This window comes from Brassica rapa, chromosome A08 (assembly GCF_000309985.2).
Source record: "Brassica rapa cultivar Chiifu-401-42 chromosome A08, CAAS_Brap_v3.01, whole genome shotgun sequence".
Classification (NCBI taxonomy): Eukaryota; Viridiplantae; Streptophyta; class Magnoliopsida; order Brassicales; family Brassicaceae; genus Brassica; species Brassica rapa.
The window spans coordinates 6,779,319-6,784,705 of record NC_024802.2 but is presented as its reverse complement, the minus strand read 5'-3'; the positions used below and the strand labels follow the sequence as shown (position 1 = coordinate 6,784,705).

At 45.5% G+C, this 5,387-nt stretch overlaps 1 non-coding gene across 1 annotated transcript; it reads left to right on the top strand.

Moving 5' to 3' along the window:
* The first annotated feature begins 4,652 nt into the window (after positions 1-4,652).
* LOC117127652 lies at positions 4,653-4,758 on the top strand. The gene has a single exon (XR_004450672.1). It is a non-coding gene; the product is annotated as a small nucleolar RNA R71 (small nucleolar RNA).
* Positions 4,759-5,387: the final 629 nt, after the last annotated feature.

Sequence of the window (5,387 nt, the reverse complement as noted above, 5' to 3'; positions counted from 1 at the left end):
GGTTATAGTCATTTAGCTTGACTGTGGTAGTGATTGGCTATTGGGTGGAGAAGCAGCTGCTTGTTGGAAAGCAAGCATCCACGTCATCTCTGCGCATTCTGGACCAAGATGCAATGAAACTTCTTGTGGCCTCATCATTTCTTGTCCATTTGTCATCCATCTTCCCAAGTACATTGGAGATGTTCTGTAGCCTTTCTTGAATGTTGTCAATGCTGACCTGGTGCCAGCCTATGTTGTCATAGGCGTATGCTGAAAGATCTGTCAGTTCCTTTTGCATTGACTCCACTGTCTTGTGTATCAGCTGCTCGCCGATTGGTATAGACTCGGCGTCGATCGATGCGATTATGTGTTTGTTGGTCGATCTCGGTGAGTTGCCGTCGATCGATTTTGCTTTTGTCCTGTCGATCGATGCTGATATCTGATGTTGAGCTGCGAGTTGCCTCTGAATGGCTTTGACTTCTTTCTGTAGCCATTCTGCGTGGTTGTCTAGTCCACTGATTTTGTTGTCGAATGGAAAGTAGATGTCATCGCAGCGTTTGTCAAGTCGTTCCTCCATGGTGTCTAGAGCAGTGAAGATCTTGGATGTGATCTTGTCAACCTCTGCTGCTGTGTAAGGAAGTAACTCCACAGGTTTCTTGCCATCGATCCAGGGTCCTCTTAGCCTGTCGATCGATGCTGATTTTACCTGCAAAAAACTTTGATTAGTAATGTTCTCAATATCCTTTTGGGCATCAAGTAATTGACTAGACAATTTGTTTAAATCTATCATGACTGGTGATATAAAACGGTCATGCATATCCTCGTAAGTCCTCAGCCTCTCATTCATTGCTGAGACTTTGGCGTCGAGCGATGTGAAGGTGCACATGTCGATCGATGTGGCTGGATGTTGGTCCTTCTTGCGAATGGTGTCCAGATCTTGCTGTAGTAGCTCGATTTTAGTGCTTAGCCAGTCCACGTTGTTGTTGAGAGGGCAGTAAACGTCGTTTATCCTCGTGTCGATGTATGAGACTTCCCATTCATCCCTGTGTTGTGTTGAACATCGCGGTTCTGCAAGGATCTGAGCTGTAGGAAGACTGACGTCGATCGATGTTGCACGTGGTGCGTCGATCGATGCTGAGGTCGTAGCTTCCTTCTCAAGTTGCTGACGTAAACTTTCAATTTCTGTCCTCATTTCTGCCATACATCTGAAAAGCTCATTGTAGCCTCTATCCAAAGGCTGATGTGTTTCATCTACCAGTGTTTTGAGCTCCTCTCCCAGTTTCTCCTGAGCTCCACAAATACCAAACACCATTTCATCGATTTCTTCTTTGTTTTAGAGTTCTGGTGCCAGTCTTGTGAGTGTGAAGGAAGTGGCATGTTCTGGAAGACAGATGTGGCTCTCTTCAAAAAAAGACGCTCTTTCCAGTATTTTCCTGATGTTGTCCTTTGTGACAGGTATTATCTCACCAGCTGCGCTTCGTGCGTGTCCACGCTCATCTCTATAGACTCCATATTCGTCCCTTTGTTCCCAAGTGAACTTTCTGGCTCCATACATGTCAAAAGCGCGGCTCCCACATTCATAGCGTCTGTCGATCGACGTCGGATCATCCATATCGATCGACGTCGGTGTTATCCTGCCGATCGATGTCTCCGTTGTACCGTCGATCGATGCTTGCCCTTTTGGTTGTCGTGATAGATCTGTGTTTATCTCTGTTGTGGCGACTCCTGCGTGGTTGTTAGGATTTGTTAGAATGACGTCTGGAGTGCCATGTTGCTGTGAGAACAGGTTGTCAGGTCCATTGGCTACTTGAAGGATGTCTGCTATGTCCTCTCTGGACACTTGTAAAATCCTTCCATCCATTGCACGTGCGTTGCCATCTGGATCCCTGAAAATACCAAATTCATCAGGTGTTAGAAAACCGTAATCAATGTTTGCATAATTATTCATTTTAGAAATAGAGAGATTAGGGTTTAGAGTAGTATCGATCGATGTAGATACAGTTACATTGATCGATGGCAGAGTAATTTCTGCAGAACTTGTATTCTTGAGATGATTGCTGTTCATGGATTTTTCTGTTGATGTAGAAGGAAGAGTGTTCATCTTATTTGCTTGTGTGTTTGCTCTGATGTGTGTAGGTGGTTTCGGAGGTGCAAAACGATTTATATAGGTATCTGTAAACCTAGTTAGGGAGGGAATATTCTCCTGCTCCTAAATTTTCGCTGCGGTGCGAATATCGATCGATGTTCTTTTCGGTGTGTCGATCGATGTGAGCGGTTGTTTTGCTGGATGAGGGTGGGTATCGACCGATGTGGAGTGCAAAGCGTCAAACGATGTTGGAAACGTGTTGGTGAACTTGTGTGTTTCAAGTCTTTCATCCTGCAAAGACATTTCTATTGCACGTTCTTTCCAGTAATCCTCATCGTATTCCTCGGTATGTTCCTCATGAGGTGAAGTAATTACAGTGTCAACTGCAAAACTTCCATGGAAACCACTGTCTGCCCAACTGCCTACGGAATAATCATCATGTCCTCTCCTGGTTGGAGGTTGGAAGGCAGAATGTTGGTAACAATGATTAGGTGAAGCGAAATGGTCAACTGGATGCATTACGTCGAGTGACATTTTGTTTTGGTCATCGGTCACCATTGACACATTGGAATCGATCGATGGAAAGTTTGGTGTATCGATCGATTCCGAGTACTCTGTTTCGTACTCCGATTCATACTCTGCTCCACAATGGCATGCGCCAATGAAGCCAAGTTCTTTCCCATAATCCATAGAATTAATTACCTTTCTCTTAGGTCGGATGGGATCGTAGTGGATGTTTGGGTCTATGAGCGTTAGACACAATTTGTTTTTGTTCATGTCACATACAGCTCCTACTGTAGCTAGGAAGGATCTTCCAAGCAGAAGTGAAGAGTTCCAGTTAAGCTCGATGTCTAAGACATGAAAATCTACAGGGACAAGGGCATTACCAATCAGTACCTCCAGATCTCTTATGATGCCTCCGGATCGTTTCTCTGAAAGATCCACGAAGGTGAAGGATTCTGTTGAGGGTTCGATGGTCAAACCAAGCTGGTCTGCCATGATCCTAGGGAGGATACTAACCGATGCTCCTGTGTCACACATTGAATGGGGAAATTCAACACCCTTGACTATGCATGGTATTGCAAACTTCCCAGGATCACTCTTCTTCGTCAATGTGATCCTGTGTTTCATCTTTCCTCTGACTTGATGAAACATTCTCCTAATGTCCTCCTCAGTTACCTTTGTTTCTCTGAAGAACATCCACAACCGGTGTGTGAAGTAAGCTTCATCAAAAGGTTTTTCGATTGGGATTCTGAGGACTCGTTTAGTGAAACCATCCATCTCCTTATCGTTAGCTTCCCTCTTAAGGTTTTTAGGAATCTTCTCCTTTCTTTTCCTTAACCTTCTCCCTTCAGATTCTTGTTCTTCTTGAACAGATTCTGTTGAACTATTTAAAGGGTTGGGTTTTGGTTCGGGTGGGTTTGCTAATGGTTTAGGTGGTGGTCTGAGTGCATTGATGTAATCATTATCGATTGAGGGTAACCGCACTCGGTATGTCAGAGGTGCCTGTCGATCGATGGGAGGTGTGTTGTGACGATCGACGTCGGACTCACTCTGTCGATCGATGGTTGAGTTAACCGATCGATCGATTTTTTCATAGAAAGGGGAGGGTGGGTGAGGATGCTTAGCTGCGAATTCTTCATGAGTTAGAATTCGAACCGCATTGCATTCAGTCGAATTGGCAGACGACGTCGATCGATGACTGGAGTAATCCGTCCATCGATCTTCATCATGGTCTGTCGATCGATGCGAGTTCATCGACATCGGTCGACACCATTGGGATCCGCCGAGACTCATGGAGCTTTCGATTTCGAAATCTCCTTCCTCAAGGTTTTCATTTCTCACCACTTGCCAGAATTCATCATCTATGATGGCATTTACGTGGTGTTTCCCTTTGTCGGCTCCTGCCTCTCTAGCGAAAGCTTCTTGCCTCTTAATAGTCTCGCCCGTCTGAATTACTTGGGTTTCAAGTTTTCTCACCTGAGTCCCTAAGGTCTCGATTTTGGTGTTCAGATTGTTGTAGGCAGAGTCTATCTTACCGTTGAAATCCACGGTGATTTGTTGTTGTCCCAACAGTACTCGATCAAGCATTTCTTCGATCTTCCTTTCCTGAGTCTGGGGTGGTGGATTTTGATAGTAAGAGTTCGAGTAGCTCTTGCTGTTGTTGAAGGGTTTTTGAAATTGTGAACTTTGGTTACTTCTTTGGCCATTTCCAAAGAAGTTTCTGTTTCCGCCCTGGTTTCCAAATTTTTGGAATCCGGTACCTCCGATGTAGTTCACATCTTCTTCTCCTTCTGTATCTGCTACTTCTCCTTCAGCTGAACAGACTTGCTTCCTAAGAAGTTCGTGCACCACATCTAACTTAGCTCTTACTTCGTCCATCTGTTCCTTCCCGATAGAGGCTACAGACTTCTTCCGTTCAGAGTCAGTGTTTTTGGTGCTGCTGCTGTTAGCAAGGTTTTCGATAAGTCTCACAGCTTCCAACGGATTCCGAGTAGTGAAGTTTCCTTCACTCGCCGTATCAAGAGCCATTTGATACTGTAAGGCGAGACCTCGGAAGAAAGTGCTTAGCAGCTGCACTTCATTAAATCCGTGGTGTGGACAGTCTCGCTGGAAAAACCTAAATCTAATCCACGCATCTTTGAAGGACTCTCCAGCCTTCTGCGAGAATGTGGAAATTTTGTTCCGAAGTTCTTCAGCGCGCGCCTCATCGAAGAAGTTTCGTAAGAAAGCATTCTTGATGTCGCTCCAGGATGTTAAAGATCCTGTGGGTTGCTGCCTAAGCCAGTGCATCGCTTCTCCATTCAGCGTGTATCTGAAGAGCTTGCACAGCAGGTAATCTTCGGGGACTCCTTCCATCCGAATGGCAGCGATTAGATCCTCGAACCGTTCCAAATGGTCCATAGGATGCTCGTGCGGTAACCCAGAGTAGGGTATCTGCGACACGAGAGTGTAGTATTGAGGCTTCAGCTCGAAATTCTGCTTCTGGATCTCCGGAAGTCGAATCGCTGATCTGTTGGAATAGTACTCATCTGGGCGATTGTAGTCGGCCAGTGGTTTCGATCGAGCGTCCTCATCTACAGGTTGAGCAGCTCCTGTAGCATCAGCATCAGGGATTACAGTTCCCTGAGCATCTATTTTCTGACCTGTTGCATTACGCAGATGACCGGCCTGGTCATACAGGTTTCCGTTCTCATCCTGAGTTAGAATAATAATGTTTACCATTTTTGACGACACGGTATCGATCGACGTACGCGGTGTAGTATCGATCGTTGTCGAACGATTGGGATCGATCGACGATGACGGTCTGGTGTCGGTCGAC